Raw genomic sequence first — 10,573 nt, forward strand, 5'->3', positions numbered from 1 at the left:
TGTGTCACTGTGACACCCCTGTCACATGATGTAACATTAGCCAAAATATACACTTGCTCAATACAGTTCAGCAGTAAAGAGTGGAAGCGTCAAGTCCAGCAGAATAACAAAGCTGCCCAAATATTCATCGAGAGGGTCAGTGCAGCTATTTAGCTCAACAAGCAGAGGGCATTTGCTGAAATCCACTTTTTTTTTGGACCCCAGGTGCTGACAAGATTGAGTCGAATTATAACGGGGAAAAATCCAAAGCTCAAAGAGAAATATTAGAACCCAGACACTAGCGTGAACCGGTCACGGACAAATCCAGCCTGGCACCAGTTTGTTTCTATACAAACACAGCTCCTCGGATGGAGAGAGGTGAACAGCACTCACTGGGTCAGTGTGACCAGCTCTGTACTTTGTGCATCTCTCTGTGGTCACTTGGTTAAAGCGTGGTGAGAACTGTCACTGAGAAATACTGAACAAGTAAATAGGCAAAAATATAAGGCCAGTGATATTCATTTGATCCATCTCCGTGATCTTGTGTATCCCCCTGCCCAAGCATGGGTTTGTACAGAAATACAGTAAGGTCACAAAATGGAAGCAGGCCATTTGGCCCATCATTCTGTGCCCTGTTTACTCCACGCATATATGAACAAACAGCCCTAAATCACATTCGCTCACAGGAGAGACGGAGGCTGAGGGGAGACCTGATAGAGGGCGACAAAATTATGGGAGGCACGGACAGGGTGGATAGTCAGAGGCTTTTTCCCCAGGGTGGAAGCGCCAATTACAAGGGGGCACAGGTTCAAGGTGAGAGGGGGAAAGTTTAAGGGAGATGTGCGGGGGAAGTTTTTCACACAGAGTGGTGGGTGCCTGGAACGCGCTGCCGGAGGAGATGGTGGAAGCAGACACATGAGCAACATTTAAGAGGTATCTGGGTGGGTCCATGAATAGGGAGGGAATAGAGGGATACGGACCGAGTAAGGGCAGAAGGTTTGTTTTCAGTTTAGTTAGGGCATCATGATCAGCACAGGGTTGGAGGGCCGAAGGGCCTGTTCCTGTGCTGTACTTCTCTTTGTTCTCAACCAACATCGCTCTCGGTCTCCCTTCTCTTTTCCCTACCTCCTAAATATATATATATATATCGAGCTATATTTAGTGACTATTCTTTTCCAGTTTGCAGCTGGTTTCTGGAAATGCTTCAATTGCAGACCTTCTTGTAAAATAAATAGAGTCGCAGGGTGGGGTTTTCCAGTCTCGTCCGCCCCGAAACCAGAAAATCCCACCCGAGGTCAACAGACCTTTCCATGGTCCGCCCCTCGCCCGCTACGGTTCCCGTGGCAGGGGGAAAGGGTAAATTCGCCCCATAGAGTTTAACAGCACAGAAAGAGGCCCTTTGGCCCATCGTGTCTGTATCGACCATCAAGCTCCTATCCATTCTAATCCCATTTCCCAGCACTTGCTCCGAGGCCTTGTATGCTGTGGCCTTTCACGTGCTCATCTAAATACTTCTTAAGTGTTGTGAGGGTTCCCGTCTCTCCCACCCTCTCAGGCAGCGAGTTCCAGATTCCCACCACCCTCTGGGTGAAAAAGTTCTTCCCCAAATTCCCTCTAAATCTCCAGCCCCTTACCTTAAATCTACGCCCCCCCTGGTTATTGACCCCTCTACTAAGGGGAAACGTTCCTTCCTATCTACCCTATCTATGTCCCTCATAATTTTCTGCCCCTCAATCAGGTGCCTCCCTCAGCCTCCCCCACATACAGTTCCTTGCCCATTGTTGCCATACACTGAACCACACTCACAGAATCCCTACAATGCAGAAGGAGGCCATTCAGCCCATCCAGCCTGCATCAACAATAATCCACCCAGACCCTATCCCCATAACCCCACGTATTTACTCTGCTAGTCCCCCTGACACTAAGGGGCAATTTAGCATGACCAATCTGCCTAACCCGCACTACTTTCGGAGTGTGGGAGGAAACCGGAGCGCCCGGTGGAATTCCACGCAGACACGGGGAGAACGCGCAAACTCCACACAGACAGTGACCCAGCTCTAAGGTAAACCCTAACCCAGCCTAACCAGCCTCTCTTCATAGCTGAAACGCTGCAGCCCAGGCAACATCCTGGTGAATCTCCTCTGCACCCTCTCTAGTGCAATCACATCCTTCCTATAGTGTGGTGTCCAGAATTGCACACAGTATTCTAGCTGTGGTCTAATGAGTGTTTAATATGGCTTTATAATGCTTCCAGTCACCAGCCTATTCCACACATTCCATCAGACACATTCTAATGTATACGTTCTTCTCCAAATGCCATTCCTTATCCTATTTTTTTGTCCAAACTATCTTTGTTTATGTCAGTCTTTCCCTCACTTATATCTACTCCATACCTCTCTTCTTCCCTAGCTATTCAATTTGCCCCCACATTAACATGCCTTGTGGAAAAGTCTCTACCTGTCCCAGAACTGGGGCCAACGTTTGAAGTGGATCTCTCTTCTTGACACGGGAGCGATCTTACCGCCAGTTCACGCCACACTCCCGCTGCAGCGAGGTCGGAGAATTTGGCGCCCAGCCAAATCTCCCGTCACTGCGACGGGATGGGAAAATCCCGCCGGTGAGAACAGTGGTAAGATTCCGGCCTTTGTTTCCTCCAATCCCTTTTGTCCTTCTCTATTTTAGCATGTGGCTGGGACTGGATCATAGGAATTCTGCCCAGTGAGATTCGGCTCTCTAATTAGCTTCCAATTCCCTGAATGCACAGCACAGAAAAACTCTGACGCCTGTGTGGGTTGTAGTAACTTACAGGAACAACTCAGCGGAACTGGACAGAAAGCAAACTGGAAACTGATAGAGCAGTTCTCACTAACATCCCTCAATCCCATTTAAACCCTGCACTAATCTGCTATTGTCACTAACACTGACTAATCCCATCGAGCTCTGCACTAATAGCGTCATGAACAATGCCACTCAATCCAACCCCAGTACACTACATTCCTTTTTATATTCATTCATGGGATGTAGGTGGTGTTGCTGGTAAGGTTGGTATTTATTAACCATCTTTAATTGTCTTTGACTATTTGAACACGAGAAGGCCGTTCGGCCCCTCAGTTCTGCTCCGTCATTCAATCATGGCTGTTCTGATCATTCCCTCCCCACGCCACTCCCTACCGACCTTTGACTTCCTTGTAGATGAAAACTATCTACTTCAACCTTGAATGCATTCAATGCCTCAGCTTCCACTGCTCTCTGGGGGGAGTGCGGGGGGTGGGGGGGGTGGGGGGGGGGGGGGGGGTGGGGGGGGTGGGGGGGGGGTGGGGTGGGCACTTCCAAAGATTAAACGCCCCCGGGAGAAATTCTTCCTCATCTCCGTCCGGTCGCACAGCAGCTAGCACTGCTACCTCACCACGCCAGGGACCCGGGTTCAATTCCAGCCTTGGGTGACTGTCTGCGTGGAGATTGCAGGTTCTCCCCCATGTCTGCGTGGGTTTCCTCCGGGTGCTCCGGTTTCCTCCCACACTCCACAGATGTGCGGGTTAGGTTGACTGGCAATGCTAAATTGCCTCTTAATGTCCAAAGATAAATAGGTTAAGGGGATTACCGGGGTAAATACGTGGGGTTGTGGGGTAAACCTGGGCAAGAGTTGGTGCAGAATCGATGGACCGAATGGCCTCCTTCTGCACTGTAGAGATTCGATGAGGCTATGATTCTAAATGGGAGACTGTAGTGATTGTGTTGTTCGTCTCTTTAACTCAGCACAGCAGAAGAGAGTCGCCTGGTTTGAGGGACTATTGGGAACCGAGAGCGAGTGATCACCCCAGAGGGTGGGGTCCTCTCCTTTGCAGAATACATCTGGAAGCCATGTAGTAAGCATTGCTCCATGGCAACCTAGGGCTGCACACCCCTGTACCAAGTCTTTCTTCATCAATAAATGCTTATCCTTTCCTAACAAAGCCTGAAGTCTCCTGACAACACCAAAAGCGTGCCATTACATAACCCCTTATTTTGAAATAGTGCCCCCTAGTTCTAGATTCCTCCAGGGAGGGGAATATCCTCTCAGCATCTATCCTGAAGCCCCCTCAGAATCTTATATATTTCAATTAGATCATCTCTCATTCTTCTAAACTCCAATGAACATAGGCCCAACCTGCTCAACCTTTCCTCATAAAACACCACCCCCAGGAATCAGCCTCATGAATCTTCTCCCAACTGTGTCCAAAGCAAATATGTTCCTCCCTGTGTAAGGCCTACATGCTGACTTTTTGTGATTCATGTCGCGGGATGCCCAGATCCCTCTGTACCGCAGCATTCTGCAGTCTCTCCCCATTTAAATAATGCCCTGCTTTTCTGTTCTTCCTGCCAAAGTGACCAAAGGTTCCCACGTTATACTCATTTACACGGGCGGCACGGTAGCACAGTGGTTAGCACTGCTGCTTCACAGCTCCAGGGACCTGGGTTCGATTCCCGGCTCGGGTCACTGTCCGTGTGGAGTTTGCACATTCTCCTCGTGTCTGCGTGGGTTTCCTCCGGGTGCTCCTCCCACAGTCCAAAGATGTGCGGGTTAGGTTGATTGGCCATGTTAAAATTGCCCCTTAGTGTCCTGAGATGTGTAGGTTAGAGGGATTAGCGGGTAAATATGTAGGGATATGGGCATAGGGCCTGGGTGGGATTGTGGTCGGTGCAGACTCCATGGGCCGAATGGCCTCTTTCTGCACTGTAGGGTTTCTATGATTCTATACTCCACCTGCCAAACTTCTGCCCACTCACGGAATCTATCTACATTCTAGTTCAGACTCGTGTTCCCTCCTACCAACCATCGTATCAGCAAATTTGTCTACGATACACATGGTCCCTTCATCCAAGTCATCCACGTAAGTCATAAACAGTTGAAGCCCCAGCACTGATCCCTGGGGCATTTCACTAGTTATGGATTGCCAACCAGAAAATGACCCATTTATCTCGACTCTTGTTTCCTGTTAACCAATCCTCTAAGCATGCTACACCACATGGACTGCAGCGGCTCAAGAAGGCAGCTCACCATCACCTTCTCAAGGGTAATTAGGGATGGGCAATAAATGCTGGGTCTAGACAATGAGGCCCACACATCCCAGGAACAAACAAATAAAAAAACCACACCATGCTCGACTCGCAATGAGGGTTACAGAAATGCCCGCCTGACTAATGAATTTCCGATAACCATATTGGCCGGAATGTTACGGCCATTCACACCACCGGAATTTTCCCTTCCCGCTGCAGCGAACAGAGATTTGGCTGGGTGTCAAATTCTCCGACTTCGCTACAGAGGGAGCGTGGCGTGAACAGTCGGTAAGATCGCACCCAGTGTTTCCACTCTTTGCTTTCTCCCCCACCTACAGTTCCTTGCCCATTGGTGCCATAGCCTGAACCGCACTCGTAGAATCTCTACAGTGCAGAAGGAGGCCATTCGGCCCATCAAGCCTGCACCAACAACAATCCCACCCAAGCCCTATCCTCGTAATCCCATCTGTTTCCCCTGCTAATCCCCCTGACATTAAGGGGCAATTTAGCGTGGCCAATCAACCTAATCCGCACGTCTTTGGAGTGTGGGAGGAAACCGGAGCACCCGGAGGAAACCCACGCAGAGACGGGGAGAATGTGCAGACTCCACACAGACAGTCAATCAAGGCCGGAATTGAACCCGGGTGACTGGCGCTGTGAGGCAGCAGTGCTAACCACTGTGCCACCGTGCCGCATTGGCACATGACACGGGGAGTAATCCAGAGGTTACAACCTTTAGCTCCTGCTTTTCAAAGTGCTTCCTCGCTCCCTTATTTCTTGTTGCAGGAGCTCATCCTTCTTTCTACCAATGTCATTGGTACCAATGTGAACCATGACCTCTGACTGTCTACCCTCCCCCTTCAGAATGCCCTGCAGCCATTCAGTGCCATCCCTGACCCTGGCACCAGGGAAGCCAACACACCATCCTGGAGTCACATCTGCGGCCGCACAAACATCCGTCTGCACCCCTCACTATCGAGTCTCCTACCATTATTACTCTTCCACTCTTACTCCTCCCCTCTTGTGCTGCTGAGATATCGTGCCGTGAACCTGGCTCTGGCCCCGCCACACCGTGCCGTGAACCTGGCTCTGGCCCCGCCACACCGTGCCGTGAACCTGGCTCTGGCCCCGCCACACCGTGCCGTGAACCTGGCTCTGGCCCCGCCACACCGTGCCGTGAACCTGGCTCTGGCTGCACTCCCCAGAGGAACCGTCACTCTAACCGTTTTCCAACACAGAGAAACGGTTCTGGAGTGAGATGCACTTTGGGGCTTTCCTGACTACCTGCCTGACCCCCACCCTCCCCCCCCCCCACCCTCCCCCCCCCCCACCCTCCCCCCCCCCCACCCTCCCCCCCCCCCCCGCCCCCCCCCCACCCTCCCCCCCCCACCCTCCCCCCCCCCCCCACCCTCCCCCCCCCCCCGCCCCCCCACCCTCCCCTCCCCCGCCCCCCCACCCTCCCCCCCCCCGCCCCCCCACCCTCCCCCCCCCCTCCCCCACCCCCCCCCCCCCCCCCCCCCCGCGTCCTTCTGACTGGTGGGTCACCCATTCCCTCTCTGACTGCACTTCCTTAAGCTGCGGGGTGACCCCATGTTTAAAAAGGTGCGACCCACCCACCTCTCAGCCTCGCGGTTACACTGCTCTGCCTCCAGCCAGCGCTCCAAACCCTGGCTCTCAAGCTGGTCAGACCGGTGCCACCTCCTGTACATGTGGTCACCCAGACTGCACAGAGGGTTAAAGACTCCTACACATGCTGCAGGCCGTGCAAATCACAGTACTGAGCTCCCCCAGTCACACGTAGTTAAAAGACTTGCATTAAATTCACGCCAATTAGAAAATTATTCATGCCGGTTTTTTTTGAAAAAGCGAGAACTCTTACCTTTCCTTAATGTAGCTTTCAGGTGGAGAAAATAACTACAGTAACTCCAGGAGTCGGCTGTAAAGGAACAGTGGTTTATTGCACAAAATGAAGTAAAGCAAAAATCACAAGCCTGTGGTGAACACACAGGTCCCAAGCAGGATAATACAATAATGTATTGGATAGTCAGATGCTCTTTCCTAGGGTAAAAAAGTCAAGTACTCGGGGACATAGGTTTAAGGTGCATGGGGAAAAGTTTAGAGGCAAGTTTTTTACACAGAGGGTGGTGAATATCTGGAACGCGCTGCCCCGGGAGGTGGTGGGAGCAGGTACGATAGCGGCATTTAAGGGACAACTAGACGAATATATGAATAGGATGGGAATGGCAGGATACGGACTCTGTCAGTGCACATGGTTTTATTTCAGGCAGGCATCATGATTGGTACAGGCTTGGATGGCCGAAAGGCCTGTTCCTGTGCTGTACTTTTCTTTGTTATTTGACCCACTCAGGGGCCTGCTTTATACGGGGCTCGGTATAGGAGCTCCACTTGGTAAGGTAATTACCAATCACCGGGGAGCTCGTATTCTACAGGGAGGTCAATCAGTGATTCCCCCGTGCAAGTCATAGAAATCATAGAAACCCTACAGTACAGAAAGAGGCCATTCGGCCCATCGAGTCTGCCCCGACCACAATCCCACCCAGGCCCTATCCCCATATCCCTACATATTTTACCCACTAATCCCTCTAACCTACGCATCTCAGGACATTAAGGGGCAATTTTAGCATGGCCAATCAACCTAACCCGCACATCTTTGGACTGTGGGAGGAAACCGGAGCACCCGGAAGAAACCCACACAGACACGAGGAGAATGTGCAAACTCCACACAGACAGTGACCCAAGCCGGGAATCAAACCCAGGTCCCTGGAGCTGTGAAGCAGCAGTGCTAACCACTGTGCCAATTGGCCGCCGGACTGTGGCAACTAGGGGATTTTCACAGTAAATATATTGCAGTGTTAGTCCTGGGGGTTATCACAATAACTTACCCACTACCTACCGGTCAGCTCTCTCTCTGCTGTAACCTCTACTCCTGCAGCAGGGCAAGACCACTCTCTGAAGATGAAACAGTTAGAAAGCAAAAAAGGTCACCTCTTTCCCCTCCACACAGAACTCCCACTTTCTTCCAAATTCCTAAATCCACTCACTCTGGCTGTGTCTCACTCAGGTGATGTCTCTCCCAGTGTGGTGAATCTTACTCAGGGAAGTAGAATTAATTCGACTGGATTAGGACCTGGAACAATGCGCTGAAGGTCCTCCCTCTGTGTTGTATCTTTCTACAGTTCCATTACATCAGTCCCATTGGATAACGATGTGATGTACCGATTCTCCGTCGGAGAGCTGGTGCAGACTCGATGGACCGAATGGCCATCTTCTGCACTGTAGGGATTCTTTGATTCTATGTTCCTATTCACGGAATTGGTCGCACAGTGAGTCAATATCTAGTCCAGGACCTGAGCTTGCCTATTTATTTAGGCCAGCATTTGTTGCCCAGTGAATGGTGGCACGGTGGTTAGCACTGCTGCCTCACAGCGCAGGGAACCGAGTTCGATTCTGGCTTCGGGTGACAACACACCATCCTGGAGTCACATCTGCAGCAGCAGAAACGCCTGTCTGCACCCCTCACTATCGAGTCTCCCACCACTATCGCTCTTCCACTCTTACTCCTCCCGCCTCGTACTGCCGAGCCCCCCCACAGTGCCGTGAACTTGGCTCTGGCTGCACTCCCCAGAGGAACCGTCACTCTCACCGTTTTCCAGTGAGAGTGACGGTTCCTCTGGGGTGAGAGTTTGTGGAAGCTTGCACGTTCTCCCCATGCCTGCACACTCCGGTTTCCTCCCACAGTTCAAAGATGTGCAGCTTTGCTGGACTGGCCATGCTAAATTGTCCCCTTAGTGTCTCAAGCTGTGTAGGTTAGGGGGATTAAACAAAGAACAATACAGCACAGGAACAGGCCCTTCGGCCCTCCAAGCCCGCGCCGCTCCCTGGTCCAAACTAGACCATTCTTTTGTATCCCTCCATTCCCACTCCGTTCATATGGCTGTCTAGGTAAGTCTTAAACGTTCCCAGTGTGTCCGCCTCCACCACCCTGCCTGGCAGCGCATTCCAGGCCCCCACCACCCTCTGTGTGAAATATGTCCATCTGATATCTGTGTTAAACCTCCCCCCCTTCACCTTGAATCTATGACCCCTCGTGAACGTCACCACCGACCTGGGGAAAAGCTTCCCACCGTTCACCCTATCTATGCCTTTCATAATTTTATACACCTCTATTAAGTCTCCCCTCATCCTCCATCTTTCCAGGGAGAACAACCCCAGTTTACCCAATCTCTCCTCATAACTAAGCCCCTCCATACCAGGTAACATCCTGGTAAACCTCCTCTGTACTCTCTCCAAAGCCTCCACGTCCTTCTGGTAGTGTGGCGACCAGAACTGGACGTAGTATTCCAGATGCGGCCGAACCAACGTTCTATACATCTGCAACATCAGACCCCAACTTTTATACTCTATGCCCCGTCCTATAAAGGCAAGCATGCCATAAGCCTTCTTCACCACCTTCTCCACCTGTGACGTCATTCACCACCTTCTCCACCTGTGACGTCAGCTGGGTAAATACATGGGGATGGGGTGCACATGGGTGGGATGCTCTGTCGGAGAGTTGGTGCAGACTGGATGGACCGAATGGCCTCCTTCTGCACTGTAGGGATTCTATGAATTGAATAGTTTGCTTGGCCATTTCAGAGTGAACCACATTGCTGTGGGTCTGGAGTCACATGTAGGTCAGACCGGGTAAGGATGGCAGATTCCCTTCACTGAAGGATATTTAGTGAATCAGATGGGTTTTTACAACAATCGATCATAGTCTCATGGTCACCATTACCAAGATTAGCTTTTCAATTTATTAATGGAATTCAAATTCCATTGTGCCTTGGTGGGATTTGAACCCATGTCCCCAGAGCATTAGCCTTGACCTCTGGATGACCAGTCCAGTGACATTAAAACTATACTGCCATCTCCCCTAGTGAACAGGAGTGAACATTGAGATGTTGAACTAGGTCCAGTGTGAATGTTAGTGAGAAATTCCACATCACTGTTGAGGGTGTAACAAGTTCTCTTAGTATCTTGGTCAACATTCAGCCCTAAATCAACACCACCACCCATTCACTTTGTGCCTGCTTGCAGAGTGTTACTGGCACATTTACCTATGTATCTAATCACTCAAATTCAAAAGCAAAAGTATGGGGAAGCTGTGGTATAATGGTACTGTCGCTGGACTAGTTAGTAATCCAGGGATCCAGGGTAATGCTCTGGGGAGCAGGGTTCGAATCCCACCACAGCAGATGGTGAAATTTGAATTCAGTAAAAATTTGGAATTAAAAATCTATTGATAATCGTGAAACCATTGTTGTGAAAACAATGGGTGGCACAGGTGGCACTACTGCCTCACAGCGCCAGGGACCCGGATTTCGATTCCCAGCTTGGGTCACTCTCCGTGCGAAGTTTGCACATTCTCCCCGTGTCTGCATGGGTTTCTTCCGGGTGCTCCGGTTTCCTCCCACAGTCCGAAAGACGTGCTGGTTAGGTGCATTGGCCGTGCTAAATTCCCCCCTCAGTGTACGCGAACAGGCGCCGGAGTGTGGCA

Source organism: Mustelus asterias, chromosome 21, assembly GCF_964213995.1.
Source record: "Mustelus asterias chromosome 21, sMusAst1.hap1.1, whole genome shotgun sequence".
In the NCBI taxonomy this organism is placed as follows: domain Eukaryota; kingdom Metazoa; phylum Chordata; class Chondrichthyes; order Carcharhiniformes; family Triakidae; genus Mustelus; species Mustelus asterias.